This window comes from Giraffa tippelskirchi, chromosome 14 (assembly GCF_054371585.1).
Source record: "Giraffa tippelskirchi isolate mGirTip1 chromosome 14, T2T-mGirTip1v1.2.pri, whole genome shotgun sequence".
Taxonomy (NCBI): Eukaryota; Metazoa; Chordata; class Mammalia; order Artiodactyla; family Giraffidae; genus Giraffa; species Giraffa tippelskirchi.
In genome coordinates this window covers 69,041,757-69,057,395 of record NC_137288.1, presented here as the reverse complement: position 1 = coordinate 69,057,395, position 15,639 = coordinate 69,041,757, and the positions used below count along the sequence as shown (strand labels likewise).

At 49.7% G+C, this 15,639-nt stretch overlaps 1 protein-coding gene across 41 annotated transcripts in view; it reads right to left on the bottom strand.

Annotated features, from left to right (window-relative positions):
* Window positions 1–15,639, bottom strand: part of ZNF532 (zinc finger protein 532) — a 108,556-nt gene that overhangs the window by 67,639 nt on the left and 25,278 nt on the right. For 2 of the 41 annotated variants that reach the window (XR_014074976.1, XM_081562991.1), the window contains exon 4: window positions 250–343. The exons of the other annotated variants lie outside the window; for them this stretch is intronic. The gene's annotated coding sequence lies outside the window, so the exon portion shown is untranslated. The remainder of the gene's footprint in view (window positions 1–249; window positions 344–15,639) is intronic. 41 annotated transcript variants of the gene reach the window in all.

Here is a 15,639-nt window from a genome sequence, read left to right as displayed (position 1 = left end):
ACACTGTACCTAATATTCCTGATTTGAAAAACAGCCGATGTGGAAGTTCAAACTGCTTCTGGAAATACGAACAGAGGCACATGATCGCGTCAGGACTTCAGGAAAGACAAGAGGAAGTCCAGCCCGCCCTGGCCCTAGGTGGTCCTTCACTTTGCCCCCCAGGCTCTGCCCACAGGGCCCGCCCCTGCCTTCCTCCCCGCACCTGCCTCCCCAGCCCCTCAGGAACAGGAGCGAACGGTCCCCACCAACCTCAGCCTGTTCCAGAAGCTCCTCTCGCCAACTCTTGGCCTACTTCTGGCATCGCTTCCCCCAACGCCAAGCACTCACGGGTCAAACGGGGGCTCTGCAGGAAGAAGCCGCTCTGCATTCATACCTGGTTCTGCAGCTGCCAGGGGACCTCGGGGGGAGGACTGCCCTTGCTCCGGGGAGCACTACAGCAGACCCCTGCTCCTCTCCCCACAGAGTGCTCACTCCACAGCCCTCTCTTTTCCTCCTCATTAACTCCCACCCTGCCAGGGCACACAGGCCGCTTCTCACCTTCCCTAGCGGCCTTCTCTACGCCTTCTTTCCTCCGCGGTCAGCTTCACAGACAACAGGCAGGACCCCTCTCCAGGGCCGCCTGCCTTCAGGTCCTGCCCTCTCCCGCACCACTGGCCTTTCCAGGCCGGTCCCCACCACCAGCTTGCTGCCTGGCTCCAGGACTTTTGGCCACTTCTGTTACCTCTGTTGTTGTTACCGCTGCTGTTGAATACTGGAGTGGGTTGCCATTTCCTTCTCCTGGGGATCTTCCCAGGCCAGGGGTGGAACCCATGTCTCCTGCACTGGCAGGCAGGTTCTTTACCAGTGAGACACCACTGAAGCCCTCTATTACTTCTACCTACCAGCTGGTGGCTCAGCTGGTCAAGAATCCGCCTGCAGTGCGGGAGACCCGGGTTCCATCCCTGGTGTGGAAAGATCCCCTGCAGAAGGGAAGGGCAGCCCACTCCCGTGTTTCTGCACGCAGAATCCTATGGATGGAGAAGTCTGGCGGGCTACAGTCCACGGGGTCACAGTCAGACACGACCGAGCGACTAACACAACACCAGCTGAACAGACCACCCCCAACCCGACCCTCGTGCCCTGTCCACGGGCACGCTGCCTTCACAGCCAAGCTCTCCATCGCTGGGAAGATCCAGTTCCGCCCAGCTCCTTCCCCAACGGTTTCCTACCCACCGCCGATAAAAATCCGGGCTATAGGAGGAGACTCGGGGTGGGGGGTGACGGAACGGCTCTGTATCTCAACTGTGGGGGTGGACACACGCGTCTACACCTTTGTCAAACCCAGAGAATTTTACCATCTGTAAATAAAAATTAAAGGTACCAGGAATAAGGAGAGGCCCAAAATAGAGAGACCAAGTGTAACACAGAACTAACCATATTACAGGTGGTTCGTGGGGTGCACTTCATATGCTGCGGAACAGACACCAGCTCTGAAGGACCCTGTTAGGGTTTTTACACACACGGAATGCTGAAATACACTAACTCTGACATATGTATGACTTACTCACTTTGCTGTACAGCAAAAAAGTAACACAACACCGTAACACAACTATCCTCCAAGAAACATTTTTTTAAAAAGAGCTGGATTTCTCTACGATGAACAGACTTCTTTCTACAGGACAGCCTCTATTCTGCTAGTAAATACTGTAACTCTCCAAAAAGAAGGATGTTACAGCTCCCAAATTCTGATCTAACCACAGGTCATTTTTTCCGATTCACAAACACAAACGCCTGAATGATTTCCCAAACGGCTCCAACAAATCTGTAGCTGCCATCACACATTAGAGTTACGTTAAGTGCCCCCGCCCCCCTCCAGCTTTATAAATATTTACAAGCTAATGTCTAGTCGACAAAAAAGATGACTTCTAATACAACGTCTACGTTATGAGAAAGTTCTTTTCCTCATGCGGCTTGCTTACTGGCTGTCAAAGAAGTATTTGTTCTGTGAGTGATGAATGAACGCAACGGAGGGGATGACGAATTTCCTATTTACTTCTCTCTGCAGCTCCAGGAGATCTACCTACTGACCCACATTCTTGTCACGTCACTAATAAGCAAGTGTGTACAAAACGCATCCATACAGTTCCCTAAAATAAATCGGTTTCTGGGGACAGAAACCCTCGTGAAGAGAATGAGCCTGTATGTCTCAGCACCAACATTCCCTGTGCTCTCTGGCGTCTCTGGGTTGGAAGGTTTTCCATCTAAAAGTGGAGATAACAGCATACACCCAACCCCAGGGCTGTGGGGAGGGCTGACTGCTCTTTGGGTTTCTAGAGGGAACCCTGTCATGACCATATATGGTTGTTGCTGTTATCGTGTTGCTTGGTCGTGTCTGACTCTTTGTGACCCTATGGATTGCAGTACAGCAGGCTTCTCTGTCCATCACCATCTCCTGGAGCTTACTCAGACCCCTGTCCATTGAGTTGGTGATGCCATTCAGCCATCTCATCCTCTGCCGCCCACTTCTCCTTTCGCCTCCCATCTTACACCAGACAAAAAGCGTGACATTCCAAGACAGGGGGCAGGCGCTAGGAGATTCGCAAGCTAGGAGATTCGCAACAAACGTTCCTCCTCTTTTCCTCCCACGACTGGCCCAGAGACCTGCAGCCACAGCCAGGAGACCTGTGCGGTGAGGGTTACTCGTCACAGAGAGCCTGGTCTGAGCAGGCGAGGAAGGGGGCTTAGGGGGCGGCCCTCTCAGCAGGGGGACTGGTACCGCGGGGCTCGGGGTCAGAAATCGGGGCTCGCCGCGTTCAGCACCAACCCCACGGGCCGAGGTGTGAGCCTCAGCTGGGTTTGGAATTACGAGGCCCAGGCATCAATGGCCCAGCCACTCGGAACCAGGGACGGGGCAGGGGGCGAAGAGATGTGCAGAGCAGAAGGCGGGCGCCACCCTCCCCAGAGCCCGCGGAGTCCTGCAGCCGCAACCTCAGCCACACCCTGGACCGGCGCTCCCCGGGGGCGGAGCTCCCCCCAACCTCAGCCACACCCTGGACCGGCGCTCCCCAGGGGCGAAGCTCCTCTCGAACCTCAGCCACACTCTGGACCAGCGCTCACACCCGGAAGGACCTGCGGCTCTGTGCCCTGCGGAAGGCAGGCGTGAGGCTGGGGTGACACCTGCCTTCTCCAGACCCTCAGGACCCTTGAGAGGAAGGCACCCCACGGGAGACCCAAGGATTTTATCAAGCTACGTTTTGAGTCTCAAGTCAGTAGAGCAAAATAAAATAGTGATTAACAATTGATGCGATGCGGGGAACAGAAAAGAATGTCTGTCTCCACCTGTTTTGAGACAAGGAGTAAAGAGGAGTCTTTGTTTCGGCGTATGGTCCCTGCACGCTTCAAAGAAAGACATGGGCTCAGGTTCTCGGACAGGGTTTCCCATGAAGGACAAATATGGAGAAGAAATCACATCCAAAAGATATGAATTTTATTTTGTTCCAGTTGCCTACAGTTTACTCAATCTCTTTCACTACATATCTGCTACCCTTGGCATTCTCCACCCTCTAAGCTGCACCTTAAATTTGCAATGATAAATGCAAACCTCAAGCTCCTGGGTCCATTTTATTTCATCTGTTTATTTTGCCTTGATAAAACCAAATGCTCAAATTTTAATTTTAATAGGTTTTTAACTATCTCCCTAAGGTTCATGAATCTGTAAAATCCTTTTAAACACTGTAATAAAAGACACAAATCACAGACCAAGTGTATCACCAACCAAATTCAATCTAAATTTGTAGCCAGATTCCTATGCAGTGTTGATACTAGAAAAGAAAACACACTGAAAAAATAAATATATAAGAGCAGCTTGATTGCTCATCCAAGGAGCAATTTCCTACTGATGCAGTCTAAAAACCTGACAGCTATAAAAACCGGGTCTGGTATGAAAGGTTTGATGAAAAAGAAGACATGAGGCCTGTGGAGTGAGCCCAACACCGGGGCGGACGCCTGGGGAGACCAACAGTGAGGGTGGGCGGCCCTGAGACCAGGGTTCCTGCCACTGGGCTCCACTGGAAGGGACCGGCGCTCTCGGAGAAATGCTGACTCCAGCGTTGGGCAGGAAACACGCAAGACGAGCCTGGAGCATTCTGCAGTGCCAGAAATTAAGGAAGTGCTCCCAAACGAGACAGAAAGAAAGGAAATAAACTGCACGGAGAGGGTTATGTTAAAGAGAAACAGAGGTGAACCGAAAGAGCTCCCAACGGCCCGAGCTAGTACAATTTGAGCATCAAGTGAAGCAATACTGGATTAAAACCTGAAATACAAAATAAACTGATCAGTGGCATAAGTGATGCGAATAACTGAATAAATGGAGAAAAGCAGACAGACTTCCTGTGCAGAAATGATTTATGTAGATGCCCTCCCCTGAAGGAGGTGAGTAATAATCCCAGTCATTCAAGGACGCTCCTCCAAAAAGGACAGTATGGAAAGGAGAGAGAAAAGAGGAATTCCTCAGTGCAAAAGCCTCGGTAACACTCTGGGCCAGGTGACCGAGGTCAGTATCAACAGTGGTAAGTCATATGGAAAGTGCGTCCCCTTGCAGCCTGGATGGGAGCGGGGTTTGGGGGAGAACAGATACATGTGTGTGTGTGGCTGAGTCCCTTGTTCACCTGAAACTATCGCAACATTGCTTGTTCACTGGCTATGAATGAATGAAGGAAAGCCGCTCAGTCGTGTCCGACTCTTTGCGACCCCACGGACTATACAGTCCCTGGAACTCTCCAGGTGAGAATACTGGAGTGGGTGGCCTTTCCCTTCCCAACCCAGGGATCGAACCCACGTCTCCTGCATTGCAGGCAGATTCTTTACCAGCTATACCCCAATACAAAATAAAAAGATTTTTTAAAAAAGAAAAGGCCCCTTGATGTGACAGAACCACAGGTTATCCCAGAAACACGTGACCCAAGCCTAACTACAGGAAACGCATACGACAAACCCCATCTGAGGGGCCTTCTAGAAAATGCCAAGGCAGCTCCGCTCCAAACTGTCAAGGTCATAAAACACAAGGGAAGTCAGAGCAAGAGGCGTCTAAGGAGACAAGATGACTAAATCAATGTGATCCCCTGGACGGGTTCCTGGGACAGAAGAAAAAGACACTGGGTAAAAACTGAGGAAATCTAAACAAAGCGTGGACTTGAGTGTTTTGGTTTTGTTTTTTTTTTTAAAGACGGAGACAATGAACAGATAGTGGCGAGAGTGGGGGAGTATTAAAATGCAGAGAGGGGAGCTGAGACGAGAAGATGGTACCTCTATCCTTTTACTTCCAAAAGAACACTGGCAAATGGCATTACATGCAAGCAATCATTCCTAAAGTGTTTAAATCACAGCTCTGCATATGCGGAGATTAGTTTTCCATTTTATCCTCTTACCGATAAGCTGCCTCAAGGTCGGCCACTGAGTAATCAAGACGGCTTAGCGACTTTTAAACCTAAGTTTATTAGAAATAGAATTTCCACAAGTTTGCATTCTCCATGCTTCCTTGCACACAGAATCATGGAGATGATCATTTGCTACCACAGACAGCACCAGGCTGCGGCCGGAGATAGTAAGCGATTGATCTCGTTTCTCTTTATGCCCAAGGTGTGCAACAGAACCACTGGATCACTGGGGGGTTACCGTCTACAACAGCAGCCTATATGGGGAATTCCCTCGCAACCCAGTGGTCAAGACTGCATTTCCACTGTAAGGGGTGTGGGTTGGACCCCTAGTCAGGGAACTAAGATCCTGCGTGTCCTGTGGTACAGCCAAAAAAAAAATTCTATAGAAATAAGTTCCTCCTAGCGATTCGGTTGTACAGGGTCACATGGAAAGAAATGAATCGTTTACCCATCCTTCAGGTATCTTCTAATAAGGCTGGCCTTTCCTTTTTTCTGCAATAAGAACATAACTGGGTTTTGCCATTCTAAAAGTTAACAGCTAAAATGGGAACTATTGTTTCCCTTTAAATGTTATATGCGGTACAATTTCCTAACCAAATACTAAAATCCATACATATCACCAAGCCAATGTAATTAACAAGCCACAGACAGGAAAACAAAGCAAAGTACACATTTTTTTTTTTAATTCTGATAAAATACACGTATCATAAAATTTCCCATCTCAAACATACGTACTTCATCTTCACATGAAATTCTCCTCTCTCACTAAGTCCTGTGCCTTCCCCTCGGCAACGTCACATCCCTGTCGTGACCTCTGCCACTCCTCTCTCTGGGCCGCCCCATCTTATGCCCAGAAAAACACGACACGCTTGCTCTCCATGCTCTGGGTCAGAACTGCCAGGTTAATCCTTCTAAAACTACATCCCCTGGTGGCTCAGCTGGTAAAGAACCTGCCTGCAATGCAGGTGACCCCTTCCTGACCCAGGGATCAGCCCCCGAGTCTCCCGCAGAATCATACGTATCGTCCCCCTTTGTTAAAACTCCTCGAGTCACCGTCCACACTAAGCCCAAACTCCTTGGTCCGACACCAAAGACCCGACCCGGTCAAAGCCCAGCCGCTCTCCTCCTGCAGGTCTGCGAGTGCTGCAGGGGAGACAGACAGACAGACAGACACACCCGGTCAAAGCCCAGCCACTCTCCTCCTGCAGGTCTGCGAGTGCTGCGAGGGAGACAGACAGACACACACACACACATCTCACCTCCTAGGGTCATGCTATTTCTTAACCCATAATCTCTCTCCCTGTCTCCCACACACACACACACACACACACACCCCTCCATTAGCCAAAGATGAAGAACCCAAGAAGAGCCTCAATTTCATCTTTAAAATGAGAATTAATAATAACTGCCAAATCGTAAGACGACTGTAGTAAACAACACGTATGAAAAAGTACCAAACTCGCAGGCGTTAATGTTGTTTTGTTCCTCTCTTTGTCTATTTGTTAGAATAAGAAAACAAAGTAAGGAGGAAAAAAAGGAAAAATGTAGAAACGTTCTTGAGACAAGAAAGTGAAGTAGTTCTGAGGTGATGATGGTTTGGAGAAAAAGGAGGAAGAGGGACATTCCTGGGCACCATTCAGAGCGAAGGCCCCCGCTCCTTACTACATCTCATTTCACTTCAACGTGTTGGCCCCTTTCCTGGAATACATGTGCCTTCGAGTCCGCTCTAGGGATCAGCCATTGGTGGGTCACTTGGAGCTCATACCCTGCAAAGAATGCACAGCTTCCTCTTCAAGGGCAGCAAACTTTCAGCTCACAAAGCAAAATACCTCAGTACGTCTGACTCTGCTATGACTCCCCTTAATTTTGAAGCTCTGGCCTCCCAGTCGAGGATAACCAAGGACTAGCTGCGATCTCCAGTAGCTCAGCAGCAAGGAATTCACTTCCAACGCAGGAGACCCAGGTTCGATCCCTAGGTCGGGAAGATCCCCTGGAGGAGGCCGTGGCCACGCACTCCAGTCTTCTTGCCTGCAGAATCCCATGGACAGAGGAGCCTGGCGGGCTGCAGACCATGGGGCCACCGAGTCGGACACAGCTGTGTGACTGAACAACAAGCTGCAACCTCACCCGGTCCCGGCCTGACCCTGGCCCAGCCACACCTCTGGAGCGTGTCCGCACGCCGACTGACAGCTCGCAAGGCCCCGGCTCAGACCACCCCCCAGAGGGCTGAGGGTCCGTGTGGGCAGCCGCAACATGACCCGGGCGGATGAGAGCCACGCGGGGAGGCCAGCACCGTGCCCTGCGCCGGGAGCGCCCCGTCCTTGAGGAGGGTCTGAGTCCTAAACCAACAGCCACCAGTCACAACCCTGACAGAAGCCAGGGAGAAGCAGGGAGAGAGACCGGGCCTGGAGGAAAGCCAAAGCAATGGTCAGCTGCGCGTCCGCCCCGCGGTAGAGGCAGCCACCTCACAGGCACCTCGCTCTCTGGAGAGCGGAGTTCCCGTTCTTCGGGGAAAGAGGGAGGGAGGCGCAGAGCCTTGGGAAGGCATCTCGGGGGTCCAGGAGAAAGGGGGACAGGGCCCCCCGGCAGCAGCTCTGCTGTCACGAGCACCTGTGACCTCGCACCTGTCGGCGTTTACAGGTCTGTGGGCCGGTCTTCTCCACCGCAGTGGCTCAGTCAGAGTCCACACGTCCACTTTCCACAACTGCCCGAGAAAGCAAGCGCTGACTGACCATGAACGCAGGAGTGAGGGCTGTTCGGGGACTGAGAGGGACACCTATTTTCACAAGCTCAGCGCCTCTACCGGCACTCGGGGGCCTGGACTCGGAGGCTGCCCTTCCAAGTCAACGACCCCACAAAACTGCTCTTCAGACGCGTGAGAGCTCCAGAAGCCAAGAGACCGCGAAGGCGGCTCATCTGGGCTTGGCAACCACGCCTCCCACGAGATCAGAGGTTTGGGTCAAGAGAGGGCATTTAAAAAAAGGCAGGGGAAAGGACAGAAAATACAAAGGACATTCCCATCTGTCAGAGGGCACTTCAGTCGATCCTCAGAACGCAGGAGTAGAGAAACGGGCGGCAGGTTTTTATATTTCCATGTTTTATGCATGGCGAGAACTTCCCAAGGAAAAGTGTTAACCCATGGATTCATGGGTTTCTTTCCCTCTGCCTCCTGAAACCCTACAAAGATGACATTAAAAGTATTTTTAAAAAGATAAAAATAGCAAATGTATGAACACAAAAAGTAGATTTATGGTGGCTTAGGGCTAGAGAATTGGGAGAACTAGGGAGTAACAGATAAAAGGCACTTTTTTTTCCTACCCCGTTTTATTTTACTTAGTTAATTTACAGTGTTGTGTTAGCTAACAGTTATAACAGTTGTGGTATTAGTATAATAATAGCTGTGTTAGCTAACGGTGTAATAATAGTTGTTAGTTCACTTACGATGTTGTGTTGCTTCCTGCTGTCCAGCAAAGCAATTCAGTCTACATATATATGTATATTCTTTTTCATTACAGGTTATTATAAGATACTGAATATAGTTCTCTGTGCTACACAGTAGGACCCTGTTGTTCATTTTTTTTATACAGCGGTTTGTATCTGCGAATCCCAAACACTTAATTTATTCCTTCCCCTTGCCTTCTCTTTTAATAACCACAAGCTTGTTTTCTATGTCTGTGAGTCTGTTTCTGTCTTGTCAGTAAGTTCATCTGTATCGTACTCTAGATTCTGCATGTAAGGGCTATCATAGGGTATTTGTTTTTCTCTTTCTGACTTAGCTTCACTTGGGTATGACAGTCTCCAGGTCCACCCATGTGGCTGCAAATGGCATTATTTCATTCTTTTTTATGGCTGAGTAATAGTCTTCATCTATTCATCTGTCAGTGGACATTTAGGTTGCTTCCATGTCCTCACCATTATAAATAATGCTGCTATAAACACCAGGGTGGGTGTATGTTTTTGAATTAGTTTTCTGCAGATACATGCCCAGGAGTGGGATTGTTGGATGACATGGTAACTCTGTTTTCAGTTTTTTAAGGAACCACCATGCTGTTTTCCACAGGAGCTGCACCAACTTACACTCCCACCAACAGACAGGGCTTCTTTTCAGGAGATGGAAAGGTCCTAGAACTGACTGTGGAGATGGTTACACAACTGTTGTGAAAAGACCAAAACCCACTGAACTGTATGCTACTAATGGGTAAACTGTACAGCATGTGACCTGTGTCTCAATCAAGTTGTTACCAAAGATATGTATTAAACACCCACAGGAGAGGGCCACGAGAGTGGAGCGAAAGTCAACGTGAGACACAAGCCCGATTCGAGAAGGAAGCGGGCAGTGGTCAGGCAGTTACACTCCAAGGCCTTGCAGGAGGGGGCCGTGGAGGAGGAGGACAGTCAGTCCCAGGGAACGTCAAAGCTCAGGCCTGGAATCAGCAAAAGAGACACCAGCCATGGAAGGAAGGAAGGGGCTGAAAACAGCCAGGGAATGAAGTCCGCACGCAGTGCCCTTGCTGATGCCCTGACGCTCTGCCAGCTGGGGGAGCTGAGGAAAAGAGGAAAACTCTCTGGGTCGACCACAGCCACGGGGGCTCAACATTCAGCATCTCCACCATGACGTGGGCTTCCCTGGTGGTTTGGATGGTAAAGAATCTGCCTGCAATGTGGGAGTCCTGTGTTCCATCCCTGCGTGGGGAAGATCCCCTGGAGGAGGGCATGGCAACCCTCTCCAGGATGCTTGCCTGGAGAATCCCATGGACAGAGGAGCCTGGTGGGCTACAGTCCATGGGGTCACAAAGAGGTGGACACAACTGAGTGACTAAGCGCGCGCATCCACACACACACGCACACACACGGTGAGGGGGAGAGGGAAACGCCTGGTCTCCCGTCCCCTCCACCGCCCCCCGCCCCCCAGCAGGAGGATGGACCCTGAGGGACGAAGGCCCCAGGTGCTGCCTTGTGAGACCCGTCCGTGGGGTCCAGCTCCAGAACTGACCACAGAGAAGCCGAGGACGAGGACGGGTCTGTGGGCACGGCCTCCAACCAGCCGGCCACACGCCTCGCCCCTAACCATCAGCAGACCTGTGGAACAGCCTCCCACCCGAGAACGACCACAGCAGACAAACGGAGAGCGAGATGAGGACAGAAACGCCTCAGCGAGGGGAGGGGTGCATCTACGGACACGAACGCCACCCTCTGAGGAGAAAAACAGGAAGAAGTTCTTAGAAAGAAGGAATATTAATAATGGAAATGAAAGAGAAAACAGGCTAAAAAAAAAAAAGTCTGAGAAATCAGGGTATCTCCCAGGAAGCAGAACTAGAAACGAGATCTGGACAACAGGAGAGAAAAGGCACTAAAATTCAAAGCTCAATCCAGTTGGTCCAGCATCTCATAAGAGTGTTTCAGAGAGAGAAAACACAGAGACATTATTATCGAAGAAAAAATATAGGAATAGCTCCCAAGATTGAAGGAGCCAAATCGCAGACTGAAAGGGTCCTCACAGAGCTGCCAGATAACCTCAATTTCAAATAAATGACGACGACTCTTCTCCTAGAAGCGGGTTCCATTGTTTATCGGGGCTTTTTTTTTTTTTTTGCTAAATTGGGCAAGCCTCTCCCCTCTGACAGCCCAGCACTTCCTAGGAAAAAAATGCCCGCACCCCAGCCAACTGACAGAACGCTCGAAATTTCAAGACAAACCACAGTGTAGGAGTCCCTGGGCCCCAGGCGGTAGTGGGGGCTTTTGCCCCTGAATCCCCACACCAGCCGGTGGGGCGCTGGGCACCCCGCCTCCGGACCAGAGGAGGCTCTGCCCAGGACCCGCGCTTTACACGAGGCGTGTATCTGAACGCAGGGAGCTTCTTTTTTTTTCCTTTTCAGTCTCATAGGAAAGTTTTGTTTTTGTGGTGGTGTTTTGTGTTTTTTTTTTTAACTTTGCAAACTGGCAGAGAGGAGCGGAATTACGGGAGACAGACAGATGGGGTGGGTGAGGGGCAGGTGCTTGCAGCCTGTCCCTGCCCTGGGGTGGCAAAGCCCCTGCCACCCCCCACACCCCCCACCCCAGCACTGAAGGTGCAGGTTTGGGGAGGAGCTTACAACTGCCTGGAAAGGCTTAACTCAAAAAAAAATGCTCCCAACAACGACCCCATTAAGGGAGTCCACCCACAGGCCGGCTGGTCCCCGGGAGGAGGCCCGGCCACAGCTGGTGAGCGGGTCAGGGCCAGCGTCCAAACGGGCAGCCCTCGCCCTCCTGCCATCACTCAGTGCAAGGGGCCGGTCCAAGGGTGAGGATGTCTCCAGACCCCCGGTCTTGAGGGGGAGGCCGGAGGAATGGGCTTCCACGCCCTGGGTGAAACAGGGGCCAGGCCCGAGCTGCGGCCTGACTTACAACCTTTTAAATATTTAGGCATATGGTATATACCTTTTAAATATTTAAATATCTCTCTTGAATATTTCATTACGCCTTTTAAATATTTAGCCGTCTGGGCTCCATTTGCGGTCTCTGCCCCAGGCCCTGCAACATTAAGGGCAGGCCTGTGGGGCATATTATTACTACTTCGGTTTCATATATGGGACTGCTCAAGGCAAGACAGTGAGAGAAGGGCCGAGGACGGATGACAACCCCAACCTTCTGCCTCCACGGCCCAGGCTCACGATCCCTATGAGGACAGCCAGCCAGGAGGTAATCTCTAAAATAAAGAACTCCAAACTTAGCAGCCTAAGCGTATTATTCAGCAACGAGACAGTTAACAGAAGACATCAAAGAGTTGAAATTAACTGCCTACAGGGGTGAGGGCTGAAAAATACTGTTTCTTTTTTAATCTGTGTGTACATGTATTACTTCCACAAAAAATTTAAATTGTTAAGAATCGTTCACCATCTGAGCTTCACATCTCCTTCCTCAGTGTAAGCAACTCAAAAATCACTCTGCTCCCCAGGGCTCATTCCTCCAAAAACGCATCACACGTGCTCCAGGTTTTGCCGAGACAGAAAGGCCAATCTGTCATAATACGAAAATAGTTCATGGACTGCAACCCTTAGGGTGTTACTGCACTCAGTGTGGTCTCAAAATTGTTTACAGTGAAATACAGCAAATCCTATTATTTGTCCCAAAATGTTACATAACTGAAAACCCCAAAACAGTCATCATCTTTTTTTTCTCTCCCATTTTTGGTCGCACCGCTCAGCATGTGACATCTTAGTTCCCCGACCAGGGACTGAACTTTCGCGCTGCGTTGGAAGCACGGAGTCTTAACCACTGGACTGACAGGGAAGTCCCCAAATAGTCATTTCTGATTGCAAAATTAAATGCCATGAATATTCAGAAAGAATTTTTAATGTATTTTTTTCTCCCAACCTCAGTTTAGAGGACCCTTCCTGAGAGCTGAAAATAAAGGGAAGAAAAAAAAGGGAGAGAAGAAAAGCTTTCGGCATTCAGCTACTTGTAGATGATCTATATCCTAAAAAAATACCTACTTACAAAATTGCTTAATTCTGAAATGGCTGAAGTGTCCTGTCAAACTTACCAAATCTAGGAACACACATAATGCAATGTGAGTAACAATTCCCCCTTAGACCAGAACCAATATCAAAGAGAGATTCCAACCCGGAGAATTTTTTGCGTTTCCAGCCAAGTCCTGGGGCGGGGTTCGGGGGGAGATGACAGAAAGAGAAAAGAAACAGGCTTACAACCTGAGACTTGACCCTGGAGCAAAACCATGGCCCTTTGAAGAATGTAGTCTGTGTAGCCTTTTCTGTCTCCAGCTAACCAGGCTGCCCGTCTTAAAGGGGAAGGTCACAGAGGGCCGAGACCTTGCCTCCCAGCTTGTTCTTTTGCTGGTTCACCTTCGTTTGCTCTATTCCTCAGCCGACTGGAGCTTCTTCCTGTTCAAAGCCTCCTGAAGACACCTCTAACCGACTGATCCCAACCTACTCCAATCCATCCAGTTTATCGGTCTCTTCAACATTTATGCACACCATGTGCTGTTTTGAGACGGCCGGATGGCATCACCAACTCAACTGTTCAAACATGAGTCTGAGCAAACTCCGGGAGATAGTGAAGGACAGGGAAGCCTGGCATGCTGCAGTCCACGGGGTCGCAAAGAGTTGGACACAGACTTAGCGACTGAACAACAACAACAAAAAAAGGATTTAAGGTGGTTTAGAGTAAGAGATTCATATATAAGACCAGCGACTGTGCGGGGGGAGGAACATCAAGATGCATGTGACCAAGGAGGTCCCAGACATGAGCTCCCTCTGCTTCCCACCCAGACACAGGAATGGCTCCACTGGGCCACCGCAGACACGCCAGGAAAAAAAAACAACTGCTATCCTTTCCACGGATCTCAGGGGCCTAGAGTAGGTAGATTCAGAGACAGAAAACAGAACAGAGGTTACCAGAGGCTGAAGAGAGAGGGAAAGGGAGGGTTATTGTTTAGATGATTCAGAGTTTTTGTGGGGGTGATGGAAAACTTTGTTGAGGGTGATGTACTGAATGCCACTGGACTGTATGCCGATGAATGGTCAGTTATAAAAGAAAAAAAAAAGCAAGCTATTGTGTTATGTATGGGCTTCCCTAGTGGTTAAGACGGTAAAGAATATGCCTGCAATGTGGGAGACCCAGGTTCAGTTCCTGGGTCGGGAAGATCCCCTGGAGAAGGGAATGGCAACGCACTCCAGTATTCTTGTCTGGAGAATTCAACAGAGCAGCCTGGCGGGCTGCAGTCCACTGGGTCACAAAGAGTTGGACACGACTGAGCGACTCACACTTTCACTTCTTTTCATGTTATGTATGTTTCACCACAATTAAAAAAAAAAACAAAAAACGCTGCTGCACTGAACTGGGAGGACAAGTTACAATAAATATTCTAATGTCTGGTTCTCTTTTGCAGCATCTTTGGGGAAAAAATTGGCTGGTATCAGCAGAGCCCTTGTAACCTTTCATAACCAGCAGTCTGAGACATGCGGAGTCCTGATTTTTAGCGTTTATCCATTTCTGTGATATAAATGTTCCCACCATGGTACAGTTCCAGGTACTGATATGACATCCCTGGCGGGTGGGAGAGGGAGGGTGTTGACAAGAGGTACCCCTGACAAGCTGTTGAGCCGGTCAGAGGCAGCCCCAACATCACTGATGCCCAAAATGTGCTCTCCTTACAGACACTAGGAGGGAAGGAAGAGTCTAGAGTCCAATGGTTAAATGAAGCTTCAACTGGCTTCTTTACCACAAAACATCCCTGAATATTTATTCCCATCTCCTTTGAGATCTTTTAACAGACTAACGTGCATTCTGAATCACAAAGAAGGGTTGGTGTGTGACGTGTTGACCTAACCCATCTGACCTCTGGACCCTTTTCTCCTTGAAGAACATCTTAGCTCCATGCCTTCTGGGACAAAATTAAAGTGTTAGTCGTTCAGTTGTGTCTGACGTTTTGCAATTCCATGGACTGTAGCCCACCAGGTTCCTCTGCCCATGGAATTCTCCAGGCAAGAATACTGGAGTGGGTTGCCCTGCCCTTCTCCAGGGGATCTTCCCGATCCAGGGATGCAACCCAGGAATCCTGCATTGCAGGCAGATTCTTTACAGTCTGAGCCACCAGAGAAGCCCCACCTTCTGGGAAATACCAGGTTAAAGAAATGAGTCTATTCGCTTGACCTCCCCCCCACACACACACACACAGAAGAGACGGCCAGGCATCCACAAGACACCTACTCCGTGTAGACTCTATGCCAGCAGTGACTGGCACACCCTATCTGACAATCCACGAGTGACAAGCCAACCTGGGTCAAAATCTAGTGACAATTTACGCAGAAGAGCCCAGTTAGAGCCTCTGCTCACTGGGTCCAGAGCCACGGGGATGTTCGACAAGGAGGAGAAAGGCTGGGTACCATTTCTCTTGGCCTTTCTCATGGGACCCTGTCTTCCCCAAGTTCCACAATGCACCTCTTCTGATTCCAAAACTTTCCCCCCACCCAAACTTTAACGTACATTAATGTCTAAAATAGTCCAGGTGGGGCCACAACATTAACCTATATAAAACTGCCAAAATATCTAGAAAAATATTGATAGGCTAGTTCTGACCGTAAGGTGTCAAGAAGTGCCTAACAACGCAGTGAGTCAAGGGCAGATCCAAACTGCAGGAAAGGCAAATGAGTAATTAACTCCATTGGGAAGAGGAAGGAGGTCAACAGTCTTACAGCCTTGCAAATTAATACCCAGCGCGAGCCAT